The sequence below is a fragment of the Primulina tabacum genome, chromosome 9 (assembly GCF_025594145.1).
Source record: "Primulina tabacum isolate GXHZ01 chromosome 9, ASM2559414v2, whole genome shotgun sequence".
NCBI classification, from domain to species: Eukaryota; Viridiplantae; Streptophyta; class Magnoliopsida; order Lamiales; family Gesneriaceae; genus Primulina; species Primulina tabacum.
This window is the reverse complement of record NC_134558.1, coordinates 26,320,426-26,335,105: the sequence shown is the minus strand read 5'-3', so window position 1 is coordinate 26,335,105 and position 14,680 is coordinate 26,320,426. Positions and strand designations below refer to the sequence as shown.

General features: G+C 33.7%; 1 long non-coding RNA gene across 1 annotated transcript; it reads right to left on the bottom strand.

The window, feature by feature from the left end:
- Positions 1–9,287: 9,287 nt before the first annotated feature.
- Positions 9,288–12,491, bottom strand: LOC142556475 (uncharacterized). Its single transcript, XR_012822631.1, has 3 exons — positions 12,330–12,491; positions 10,100–10,156; positions 9,288–9,854 (listed from the first exon to the last, which is right to left on the bottom strand). It is a non-coding gene; the product is annotated as an uncharacterized LOC142556475 (long non-coding RNA).
- Between the last annotated feature and the right edge of the window lie 2,189 nt (positions 12,492–14,680).

Sequence of the window (14,680 nt, the reverse complement as noted above, 5' to 3'; positions counted from 1 at the left end):
AGCCCCTTGCAAGTTCGAGAAAAACGTGAGTGCAAACATAGGGAGCAAGAAAAACACATGAAAATCGAAACTCTCCTATGCATATGGCTGGATCGAAACTTTTAAAGCAAGAACACATTATTCAGCTTATAAAACGTATATGATGCGTAAAAAATGATACAAAGCATGTCTGTTGATCTTTTATGCGAGAATATTGAAGAGATGAGCAACGGGGAAGCACCGGAGAATTTTTTTGATGCAAGAACAAGCTATGGCTGAGCCTTGCAGATGACGAATTATTGAAACCGAGAGAAAGCTGAGTGGAGGTGGGGTGTCGGCCGAATGGGATAATTATGTTTAGGTTAAAAGGGTGTTTAGCATTATTATTAATAGATAATAATAAGCTAATGGGCCCTAAATTGTCAATTAAAAGTTTAAAAAGAGTTTTAAGCCCAATAAGCTTAAAAATAGGCCCATTAAATCTAAACACACTCCCGAAAAATATTTCGTGTTAGAAAGTTTTTGAAAATATTATAACCCTTAAAAAGTCCCCCGATTCAATAAAATTTACGCACCGCTGAAAAATATGCTCTGGCAGGGTAAAAATACCCAATAAAGCCCATTTCTTGAAAAATACCTTTAAAAAACCTTATAATAATTAATAAAAATTAATCATGAAATAAAAATAATTTTCTTGTTCTCCGGTCTCCGTTCCTCGTTCGAGCGCGAAATATATCAAGATATCCTAATGCATGAACTTTTAAAATTTCATGAAATAAATTCTACCATGCAATAATTATGCATAAAAATAATTAAACACATAAGTTAAATAAAACTCCTAGATTACATGCATTCATTTTACGTTAATTAAATTCCTGGACCTTACACTGCCGATGAGGGTTAGCCCGCGACTGCTAGTCGAAGTGTTCAGGCAGCAGACGCGGCATGATCAGACTGCCTTAGATGGTCTCGGGCAGTTCTGCCCCATGGGCTTAAAGGTGTTTTGTCCTGGAGCAATTTTTTATCTTTTGAAAAAATTTTAGTTACATTGATATTTTGTGAAAATCTGACTAATTTACAAATTGAAATTAATTTTTGATAAAACTGTGGAATTTTATTATAAAATAAATAATTAAGATATGATTTTAATTATTCAAAATAAAATGTGTTTTAGCATAAATTTAAATATTAAAAAATTAATTGGATAATTAAATAAATGTTTTTATTACTTTATTTTAATTATGATGGCTATTGACGAATTTATAAAACAAATGATTTAATGATAATATGTTGATAATATATGATATTATACGGTTTTATGTAATATTTGATATTATATGGTACAAAGATGATCGAGAGCCATGATCAAAATGTGAGGTGTATGTTAGAATATTTTACTTTGTTATTGAAACGTCCACTGCTCATTTTTCTTAAAAAGTACTAGAAATTTTTTTTTTCCATCTCATCGGCCGAAACCATACATATATCAATACATTTTTAAAATACCTTTGTACCATTTAAAATAAATCAACCACTATTATTTGAAAATTCAAAGTATATAATTCAAAACATAAAATCGTCAATCGTTTACCAAACCTAAACTTAACAATATTTCAAATTAAGACTAAATCTAACATCCTCTCAAAAACATCTCAAAAACATCATAAAATTCACAAAAATCTTTAACGTAAACTTAAATCATAAACTTAATTTAAATACGAAAACTAACGCTGGTCCTCGGGTCATGTGCACCTTCAGTCCAGCAAGATCAACCATCAAGTCTTCAACAGCGTCAATATCATGCTCACCTGTATCAATCACACCTAGTGAGTCTATTGACTCAGGCAAACCTTAACCATGATAACAAGTAATACACATACAATCACATGCAACAGTGAAAATACGTATACATAAAATAACTTTCCATGAACATGCATAAACTTAAAATTTTTTCCTTTCATCATATAAATTTCTCTTTTCATCATAATCGTATACATTTTCCTTTTATTGAATTCAGATCGTTAATTGTGACTTTCGTATCAGCTGAAGGTCGATGGATCCATATACGTGTAACCACAGTACTGGGCGGCGGGGGCATCAGCTACACTCTCACCCGTCAACTGAGTTTTGGCCTTACATATCATCATAATCATCGTATTAGTCACAATTAGTTCACCTCCTTCAACTTTTCATATTTTCATCATATATAAAAATTCATGCATATATATATCATTTTTCTTTTAAACCAAGCATGCAACACATCTTTTATCTTTAATGTTTCGTAATAAAATTTCATAAACATTTAAAATAAATATTTTAGCATATATTAAAACATTCAGGGCACTGCCAAGACGTCTAACATTTTTTGGTGTAAAATGACCGTTTTACCCGTAGACTTAGAATTTCTCGATTTTGGCTTTTTCTTACTTTCATCGACTCTAGACTATCCCAAATAATATTTAAAGCATAAATTAAATTTTTAATATTTTTATTTAGCTTAAATACGAGATTTTCTATTTAATGTCATAATTATTAATTCGTAGAGCATTTAATTCTTGAATTAATTCAAAATTTATTATTTTAATCTCAAACTTTAAACATGGACTTTTTATACCTAAATTACCCTTGTGAACCATGAATCAACCCCCATGGACCATGGTTCGAACCTCTCAACCATATATTTCAAAAAACCAAACCCTAGCTAGCCTACCCTCGAACCATCTCTCGTTTTCATCGAGCCAAGCCCGAACCACCTCGAGGAAAACTCGTCCCAGACCACCTATGGACCCTAATGGCCAGACCTGACCCTTTGAACTAGCCCCTATCCCACGCTGCAGCCTCCTACCCAAACAAGAACCTGTGCGCGTTCCTTCATTTTTGCACCTAGGCCTCCTAACGCCACTAGGACTCCTCGCCCGAGGCACCTCCTGAGCCCAGCCCCTTGATACCCTCACTAGACCACCCTTAGACTTAGCCTGGACCCCCTCGCCAAGCCGCGGCTCCCCTTTGCGCGGAACATCCCTAGGCTGCATGGGAAGAGTCCCATCGCACATGGGCTCTTCCCCAGCTGTCGTGCTTGAGTCATAGCATGGCTAGGACTCTTCTGCACACCTTACTTTGTCCAGCTCGAGCCCTGGCAATCACTGGTCGAGTTGCACGCTCTGATTCTTCCTAGCCGAATTCTAGTGCCCATTACATGATACCATCGCTCAAGCATTCTCCTATCCGTGTGTAGCCTTTCGTTTGGCAACTAGGGACCCTTATTGTGTTTGAAAAACGTCTCTCCATGTTACAATACCATGGCAGGCCCCTTATGCATCATTAGGAAGAGTTTTATATCATCAAACACAAGTAATATGCATGTATGCCCATAGAAACGAAAATAAAACTTGTGCAACATATTTTTCATGAAAATTTGAAAAAATATTCATAATATGCTGTGAAAAATGTTTGAAAGAAAGTTAAGGCATGCGTTTGCATAATTTACGCACGAACGACGATGTAGAAACTATAGGCTGATTACTTCCTCAAAACCGTGGTTCTCCCTTCTACAATTTTCGTGTGTGCGTGTGTTTATGCTGCTAGGAGTAGTTCTAGTGTGTTTGAGAGGGGTGGGGCATGTGTTTATAATTTTTAGGTTAGGGTTTAGGGCTTGAAGTTTAATATAAAATATGTGTGCAAGCTTAGGCCCATTAATCATAGTATATAGGCCCATTAAGCCTATTAGTGAATATTTAAAATATCTTGTTTAGGAAAGTTTGTGAAATTATTAGCCGAGTTCTGAAAAAGTTCATATTTTCATCGAAAATCGAATAACGTTTAAAAACACGTTTCGGCTTATAAAATCACCTCAAAACTACTCATTCTCCAAAAATATCATATAGAATTAACCTTATTTTAAATAAATAAAAAATTATTTAATAAAAATATTTTCTCTTTTTCAGCCATTGGTTTCCGTTCCTCGATCGCATCTTGAATAACCTTTAAAAATACAATTTTATGCATTCTAAAAGTAAACCCTATTTTAAATCATGTAATCATGCATATCATAATCAATTCATCTCATTAAAACTATTTAATAAATCATTTGCTATTTTTCCCTATATTTGCATGCCGTTGTATTACGCCATCATATTTTTAAACCTTACAATTCCTCCCTCCCTTAAATGAAATTTCGTCCGCGAAACTAGAACTTACCGAATAACTCCGGGTAGCGACTCCTCATGTCCCTCTCGGTTTTCCAAGTAGCTTCTTTCTTTGAGTGATTTAACCACTTGACTTTGACCATTGGAATGACTTTGTTTCAGAATCTTCTTTCTTGTCTTCCTAGGATTTGTGTAGGTCTTTCCTCGTAGGACATATTTGGAGTTAATTGTAGGGGCTCATAATTTAGTACACTCTTGTACTTCCTCAGCATCGGGATGTGGAACACATTATGCACTTCGGCTAGCATAAGTGGCAACACCACTCTATAGGCTAGTGTTCCAATCCTCTCCAAAATCTCAAACGGTCATATGAACCTCGGACTGAGCTTGCCCTTTTTACCAAATCTCATAACACCCTTCAGGAGTGCTACTTTCACAAATACGTGGTCACCGACTGCAAACTCCAACTCTCTTCAACGCTTGTCGGCATAACTCTTTTGTCGGCTTTGTGCAGTCTTCATCCTATTTCGGATTTTGACTATTAGTTTCGTTGTTTGATTGATCAAGTCCGGTACAAATTCTCCTCTTTCACCAACTTCATCTCAATGTATGGGTGATCTACACTTCCTCCCATATAGTGCCTCGTAAGAAGCCATCCCTATTGATGATTCATAGCTATTTTATAGGTGAAATCCACTAAAGGCAACTTCGGTTCCCAACTTTTTCTTGAAAATAAATCACACAAGCTCGAAGTAGGTCCTCCAAAATTTGAATCACTCTTTCAGACTGATTATCTATTTGATGATGGAATGTTGTACTGAATAATAATTTAGTCCCCATCGCTGCATGCAGACATTTCCAAAAAGACGATGTGAACATCGGATCTCTGACATAAACGATAGACACAGGAATCCCATGCAGTCGAACTATCTCTCGGATATACAACTTGGCATACATGTGTCATGGTGAAGGTCGTCTTGATATGTAGAAAATGCGTTGATTTCGTAGGACGATCCACTATCACTCATATAGCATTAAACCCCTTGATAGTCCTCGATAATCCCACAACAAAATCCATGGTAATATTTTCTCATTTCCATTCGGGAATAGGAAGTGGCTTAAGTTTTCTCGCTAGCCTCTGATGCTCAACTTTAACTTGCTGACATGTCAAACATTCAGATACAAATCGCAGGATATCTCGCTTCATGCCTGGATACCAATACAATAATTGAAGATCTTTGTACATCTTCGTGCTTCCAGGATGAGTGGAATAAGGCGTGTCATGAGCTTCCTTCATAATGACTTCTCTCAAAGAATCGCCACTAGGAACCCAAAGTCGGTATCGATATCGAACAATACCATCCACCTCAGAATACAGCTTCCTGCCCTTAGCTTCATCTCTCGACCTCCACTTTTGCAATTGCTCATCTGTAGACTGTTCGTCTGTCCCTCGTGGATTTTATCCCTCAAATTCGATTGTACCGTCATGGTGGCAAGATTAGGGGCCTTCGCCCCTAACATATACTACCATCTCAAACCGCTGTATCTCGAACTGTAATGGTCTCTGAAGTGATAATTAAGTAGTGATTGTTGTCTTCCTACTCAATGTGTCCGCCACTACATTAGCTTTTTCCGGATGGTAGCTAATGTCACAGTCGTAGTCTTTTACCAACTCTAGCCATCTTCATTGCCTTATATTCAAATCTTTTTGTGTGAAGAAGTATTTCAAACTTTTATGATCGGTGAAAATCTTGCACTTCTCCCCATACAAGTAATGTCTCAAAATCTTCAGTGCAAATACCAATGCGGTGAGTTCAAGATCATGTGTGGGGTAATTTTTCTCATGAACCTTCAGCTGTCTAGATGCATAAGCTATAACTCGATCATTTTGCATCAAAACTGCAACCAAATCAAGTTTCGAAGCGTCTGTATAAAGAACAAACTCTCCTTTCCCCTATGGAATCGATAATACTGGCGCTGAGATCAAAGCTTGCTTCAACTTGTCAAAAATTTCTTGACAGTCGGATTCCCATATAAATTTAGCATTCTTCTTTGTCAAGGAGGTCATGAATACCACAATAGAGGAGAATCCTAAAATAAAACTTCCGGTAATAGCCAGCTAGACCCAAGAAACTACGGATCTCGATTACTTTCTTATGTACGAGCCATTCTTTCACTGCCTCGACTTTACTTGAATCAACCTCAACACATCTCTAGAAATAATGTGGCCTAGGAACGCCACTTGCTAAAGACAAAACTCGCACTTGCTGAACTTATCGTATAACTTCCTATCTTGCAGTATTTGCATTGTCTTCCTCAAATGCCGACTATGCTCCTCCTTACTCTTTGAATAGATCAAAATATCATCGATGAAGACTATAACGAATTGATCAAGATATGGATGAAATACGCGATTCATAAGATCCATGAAGATAGCGCGTGCATTGGTGATGCGACTTTGATTGTTGCACTCCCAAGAGCAGGTTGTCCACAAGTATTATAATTCGATGAGTTCGAAAATCGTATCCACATGGAAGCTAAGGTAATTACAAGTCCACTACAATAACCTTTTGTTTTTTTTCCTTTTAAATGTTTGAAACTTTAATCGGTAATTTTTAATTGTTCAAATTTTAATTTAAGTAGTTGAGATTAGAGGATCCACTCTTGGTATTTTAATAAAGTTAACATTAACTGAATATCATTGAAATCCACTTAATAAAATGGTTCCAATATATTAAATAATCATATTTATATTATACCATATTATCTTATAAGTATATAATATATACCAAAACTTATAAATATTGTTAAGTATTTATTGTGATATATATATATATATATATATATAAACACTAATCAAGGTTCCCATTTTAAATGGTTGGTAATATCAAACTAACATTTAAATAATACCAAGAAATTAATATTATGATATATTCATATATAATAAATCAAGTCATTCTTTTTAAATGGTTGGTAATACCAAAATAATATTTAAATGGTTCTAAGAATTTAGTGTAACATATACCAACAATAAATCAAAACTCCCACTTATAAGTAGGGTACAATAATGCTTAAAGAAATAAATATAACATAAACAATAAATAATGATTAAATAATATAAAACATAGATTATTATCTTTTAATAACCTTATTATCATACCAAGAGCTTCATTTTTTTATCTCAACTTTGGGAAATTAGCTACTCATTATTCAAAGTGTAAAACTTTGAATATGAAATTAACATGCTAATTATATTTAAATGAAGAAATAAAGGAAAAACAAAGAGAGAATTATTATGAACTCAAAGGTTTGTTCATAGAATGAGAGATATCTCAATACATTACAATGCACCCCTATTTATAGCCAAATTTGGGGAGATAACCACACAAAAAATATTATTTTTTTACATATAAGTCTTCATTGGTGTTCCAAGAAATTATGTCATCATACATATCACTTTTGAAAATCTTCCCATCCGAATTTTATTTTCTACATAAAATAAAACATGTAGATAATTGAGTTGTTTGAATTGTGGTATTTGTTTTTTAACATTTGACAAAGTAATTTGAGAATATGGTCAAAATACTAGAGCATGGTAAAACTACCACTCTTTTGATAACTTTATTTGTTGCTTAATTTGATCTCAATTATGAGAGGATTTTTATTTTATGCTTGCCACCAATATTGTAGATATTAGCATCAACTTTCTACAGGTCCAAGAATCATCTTAATCTCATTTGCAACGTCAAGGTTATTCTTGTTTTATCGAACCTGTAAAAATAGTAAAAACTTATAATTTCACAACTACTTATATTTTATACAATTTATTATAAAATAGATAATATTTAAACATTTAATAAAACAAAAAACTATAAATTTATATTATAAAACATTTAATATAATGTACAATTTTTTATGTTTATCATAAGCCCCAACCAGCTTATTGCTAGTCCCTAGAAATTTAAACGTTAATAGAAACACAAAACATATTGATTAATTTAAATAGAATTGTAATCGGAACTATCCAAATGTTTAAATTAAAGTTGAAAACTGTCAAACTTATATCAAAATCATCATAATTATAATTTATGAAATAATCCGAGCTGATCAATTCAAAGCTTATTTTCAGTTAATTAAATGTACATGGCATTCAGAAATTGCCTAATAAGAGTCTCAACTCCATATCCTCACAGATTAATAAAATTTTCAATTCACGGGAACGATTTATCTCCTGAAGTTGGAATACAGATAAATGCTCAGGAAAATGGTTTACAAAATGCAGACGGACAAACGAGCCAAATTAATCAAATTATAGGAAATCCATTGATTCAAAATCCAGTTATTCTTATATATATATTTTTTTCCTGATCTTTTTTTCCATAAGATCATAGAATCAGATTAAGTATATGCTCCATGACCACATATTTATTTAATTTGTACAATATACTTCTCTCTTTCTATTTTTTTCTTTCTTTTTTTCCTTATTTTTTTATGAGAGATAATTGGGTCGTAGCATATAACTTTAAAATTACATAGATATTCAATATTTTTTTCTTTTTTTTTTACAGGAAATATCTAATTTTTTCCTTCAAAATAAGAACTCAAGATCTAAATGATAGATAGCCTCTCTCATGATCAATAAGGGCTCGAAAGCTATTTTCTCAATCCTCTCCACTCACTCGCAAAGTATGTGTGGGTTTAAAATTTTAGGCATTCTTATCAAGTATATTTTGAGCCACATACTTTAATAACCGACCTTATCACAATGATTAATCACTCAAAAAAATTTCGTAAATCATATTTTTATAGTGATCAGAATATTACAATTGTCTTTTTTTTTCAAATAAAAATTTAAACATCCTTAGATAGATTAATACATGCTCACGTCGTTAATACATGCGTACATGAGCACGCCGTTCATACTATTATCCACGGCGTCTATACGCACGCCGTTAATACTATTATCTGCGGCGCATACATGCACGCCACAAATACTATTATCTATAGCACGAAAAATCAATCGACTGAACAAAAACGATAAACCAAAATTTTACAAAAAATTTAGTGCAACTTCAAAATTTAATTAACACAAAATTGATAAAAGTCATTGTTTTTCAGTGTATCAAAACAGAAAGTCTGAAAATCCAAAGCAAGATATGGAATCTGTAACAACTAGCTGGTACATATATAACAATGATTACACTTTCAATACACACAAATCAGTATAATATTTATCAATTACACAATACTATAAATTTAGATAACCATGCTACCGTGCTATCTATCGCGTCCTCGAGAAACTGCATTTCATCATTTGGTCGAATTAGGTCCACCTTCTCCACCAAAACCTTATCAACCCAAACTTTTCAACAAGATCTACCAAGAACGTGATGCACTTTTGATACCAGTTCCAGGATTGGCCCAATCACACCTAAAAACAGGCACTTTGAAAGAATAGTAGTCTAGTAAAACAATATCTCGTATAACCCCATAGTATGATAGTCTTCCTACTGTAGGTGAACTATCATTAGCATTAGATTGACAAACAATATCGGCTTCAATTGAAACACCACTATCTTGTGTCGACCTTCCAACATCAATTGTGTGGAACCGATGTCCATTTACAATATATTTCGTATAAGATATAACGTGCTTTCTTGGACCATGTGATAGCCATTGAATTCGGTCTGAAGAGTCCACATGATTCAATGGATAGTGACAGCTACTTAACTGAAATATCAAAGACTACTTTAGTTGATCTATCTAATCTAAAAATATAAAATCAGAGAATTGAAAATGCAGAAAATTAAATCTTTTGCATAAATTTAAATAAAATATGAATATTAAGGATTAGATATCTCGGGTGAAAAATCAAGAAACTAACGAAGATGGGAAAAAGTTTCAAGTTCATTCAACAAACAATCATCCAACAGAATCTTTGCGAAAAGATTCAAATTTCAAGATTTTGCACATACCTCAGATCAGGAGCAAGTAAGCTATTTTTAGTAAATCATACTCCCAAGCAGCAAAAACTAGAAAAAAGACCCAAAAAAAGGAAACAAAGAAATCAGTGGAAGATGAATTATATTCTTCTGGACACTTCTGGGAAGATGGATTTTCATTAAATCGACAAGCTACCGAAAAAAATAAAATTCTACGAAAATTAATTGAGGAAGATGAAAAAGAAAGCGAGAGAATGGCCAGAAAACAATGTCCATAGCATAGCCTAACATCATTCAATGGATTCACCGAACTTCAGGTTCAAAAACAAAACTAAATCTAGTCCAACACAAGGATCCCAATTACTACAAACACAAACACGTAATCATATATCGAGCCTATTTATATTACAATTCATCAAACACTTAACATGTGTAATTCAACCCAATATTTCCAATGTTAGTGTTCTACTATTTTCAACCAAGAAATGCAATATTACACCTGAAAAGACATTAAACACAAAATTGGCTCGAATCAGTTCTAATATGATGATCTTTCCAGCAGCAAATAAAAAAATTATTGATGTTTTTGCAATTCAACTTGACAAATGTTCAGCCAAACCCTAATTTTAACAACCAACCTAATCACCTATAAAGACTTAGCATTAATCTGCGACAGAATAAAGGAACCCACGTAAACAAACTGTTGGAACTTCTCAAGTTCGCAATCTTAATTTTGGTGATAACAAAACCTGTTAATTATGTTACTAATAATCTATCTTAGTGTGCAGCATTTATGATCTCTTTCGAGACGTTTACATCACAAAACTAGAGAGCCAACTGATCGCCCAAAATGAATCAGTATAACTGGTTACGTCAATTGAGCAGTCCAGCTGATTGTCCAGTTGATAGGTAATTCAACAGGAAAACCTCAGAAGCCTGGCCAGCCTAAAGAAGTGTTCAACTGATGAAGAAACCCAACTGAACTAGTGTGAGATCAGTTCCACTGACGAGTCAACTGATTCCACCAGCTCAACTGAAAGACCAGTTCGAAGCATCAGTTAGAATTCTTCAGTTATGAATGAAGACAAACTCTTACAAGTGGAATCCAGCTGTACGTGAAGATACAAAGCCATTATCCAGTCAAAGGACAATAATGGACGTTGCATAAGTGCATTAAAGACAAAACGTTTCAGAAGGGCAGTCGAAAAGTCGAGACACAAAGTCCAAGAAACAAATTCAAGATGCAACGGATACAATAGATAAATCTCACTGTACAATCAGTTATCCCGCCTATATAAAGAGAAGATCAGTGAAGACTCAAACAACATACAATACAAGAGAGAAAAGAAAGGGGCATGCTTCAAAGTCATATCAGCTTAAAGAGAGAAGCATTCAGGCCAGTCGAGGGAACTCTTCACAAATATATTAGCTTAGATTAGAAGCATATTTCTCTCAGTGTGTGAGAATATCCTTGTTCAGTTCTCATACACAAATACTCTCTTCCACTCAAATAAAGTCTTGCACAAAGACGTTAAACCTGTGTATGTAGTCTTTGACACATAGACATTAAAGAAGTGTTGGCTGGAAGGTGCTGCCTTCAGTCGTAGCTAGGAGTTCAGTTAGGCAGTAATGTAAGTCCAAGCTTAGTGGGTTTGTACAAATAGTTGTATAAATCAAAGTTTTCTAGTGGATCCTATCCGTGGAGATAGAAGGGGTGACGTAGGAGCGGTTGAAGTCTCCGAATATCCATAAACATATCTTGTGTAATTAACTGATTAACTATTGTTTTCAAACTGTTTTGATCAGTTGGAGTATTCGTCAGTTCAGTTGTCACCATAACTGAACTGAAGAATGTAAAACTAATATGTCTTATTTCAGTTAGTCAGTTTACATAAGTTAAAATGTTTTCTAAATATATCAGTATTCTTCATGAAGGATTACTTCGAGTTTCTTCCGCTTGGTTTTAAATCCAAACTCGATTTAATTTATCGGCGTTAATATTCTTAGAACATGAACTATTGCAGCTCATTGGAGAATATTTTGTTTGAAACATCCCAAAGATGCTGAGCAATCGATCCTTCACAAACATAAAATCCAACAATCCTACATCTTTATTCATTTACTTTCATAAGAAATTCAACTTACACTTAGCACAAATGTAGACGCTTTAGTGTCCTCAACATTCAACGATGTTGTATAATCTGCCTATGTTCCTAACTTCAAGATAGATTAACAAAATCTAAAGAGTACACGCCACTCTTACCGCATATGATTCGATTTAAGGATGGTCTTGCACGATAAGAGGAAATCGATGGAATTCACGAGCAACACAAGAACACTTTTGTATTTGCTTGTTCGATCAATCTGCTCTTTCGGAGGCGGGAGGAGGAGGTTTGTCACGCTGAGCCGCAACGGAAATGACTTGAAGGAGTGGGTTAATGGGCTAAGAATCTAGCGGCCCATGTTCCCCTCCCTTCTATATTATTTATTTTTTCTTTTTTAATTTATTTGTTAAACAACTTGAATAATCATAATTTATACTTCTAACTAGGTGGGAAAATATGTATACTAAATAATTTATTTATTTTTATGTACTTCTTAAAATGTTGAATTTAATTAAATCATTGATGGTTGTGTACGTGGATTTGAACAATACTCTTCGTGTGAATTAGATTAGAGGTTGAATTATTATAAGTTTGAATCTTAACATAATATCATACACGAGAGTCATCGTTATATGTTGGACTATCTTATGGACCACTCGATATACTTTGTAAGCTTTCATGCTCCAATTGTTCATTCTTAAGCGTGAAATGGTCTGTTGGATGTTTTACATCGTTTGAATTAAGTTATTTGGGGGAAAATGATTTTTATTACAAAATCTAATAAAAACTGAATATGAAAAAATTGAATCTTATTAAGAAATTTGGTTTAACATAATTTTTATATAATTGAACGGAACCAATCCTAATAAACTGATTTGACATCTTTTTTGAAAAATAAAAATCGGATTTATAAATTTTGCGTGAAATGGTGATCATGTAAAAATTGCGCGAAATAAAATTGGGCGCCTATTTTTCACAGCGTGCAATAATATGCATGCCGTGAATAATAATATTGACGGCGTGCGATTAATGTACGCCGTTAATGTCTAGACACGATTTTTTTAAATTTTTTTTACTATTAACATCGCACATAAACATACACGTTGTTCATAATAATATTAACGACGTGCCTTTATTGTGCGCTGTTAATAGTGCGCTGTGAAAAGCTATTTTTGTTGTAGTGAGAGTACATATTGAAAGAGATATCACCTGGAATTTTATTGAGATAACAAACTGAAACCAATCCACGACTTTGAATCAATGATCCAACTTCCAAATCATCGATTAATTGGTCAGCAGTCGAAGCAGAGATGAGCATCCGTCGTGAATTTTCTGAAATGAAATTCTGTTCCACAGCTTTATCAAGAAATGTCAATAAACTGTCATAATAATTATTGATATTCAACATGCCCACAGGTTTACTATGGATATTAAGTTGTGCCAAGAAAAAGTGTGAAAAATTTCTTTTAATATACCAGAACCACCTGGTAATGCGATAAAAGCATGAGAATTTTCAATCATTTTGGTGATTTTTTTATACATAGAAGAAATTTTTATTTCCTCCTCAATCGTAACATATGTAATAACTTTTTCAGCTAAAGCTGTAGGAATAATACTCAAAACCTAACTATCTCCAAGATGAGCAGATGTTGAAACATATCTTATTAACCCAATATTACATCCACCTATACCAAGTGAATTTTTCTCTCAGCCAATATCTTTCCAAGACTATTCGCTGCTTTTACAAACACTTCATTTTTTCCAGGACTCGACCCACAAAATACACAAATATTTTTCAATGTTTGTGCAGAGGATCCAGCCATGTTTTTACTTTCTTTTTGGTCTGCGAAAATATAAAAAAAGATGAGAGATTTTATAAGGGTAATATGTTATCGTGACAAAACTGTGGGTCACAATTGTAAGCAGAATAAACGGTAAAAACAATAATGACACACATGCATATAGACAATAATGCAATTGTGGCTCACAATTTTCCTCTGGTTTTATGTTCATAAACGGCTTCAACGCATTCTATTTTTCGATGATATGATTCCCATCCAATTTTCTTATAAATTTGCAAACATGGTCTTTTTTAATCGGATTCCTAAGACTATTACGATGAGGCTCATCTTGGAATTGTTTCCATAAATGGAAAAGTTCAATATGCACGTGTCCACTAGAATGCGTTTCAAGAGTAAACAAAATGTTATCTAAAGACTTCATACTCAGCCTATTCTTAATGAAACCAATTTTATCTTCTATGTTATTGGAAACACATCCCAAAGATCTGCATCATTTGTCACAAGTTCATCTTGCACACTTATTACAAACCCCTAACCTTTTGGCCCTTCGGTTTTTTGCATAAGTGTTTTTTCCTAATCATGGCATATACCGAATGAGCAATGATTGTGGAACTTCTCCTCCTAATCGGACCTTAGCTTCTATTATAAGACGAATATCTTCTGGAATTCTTTTTTGCATCAGCAATCTCAATCTTTCACATCTACCT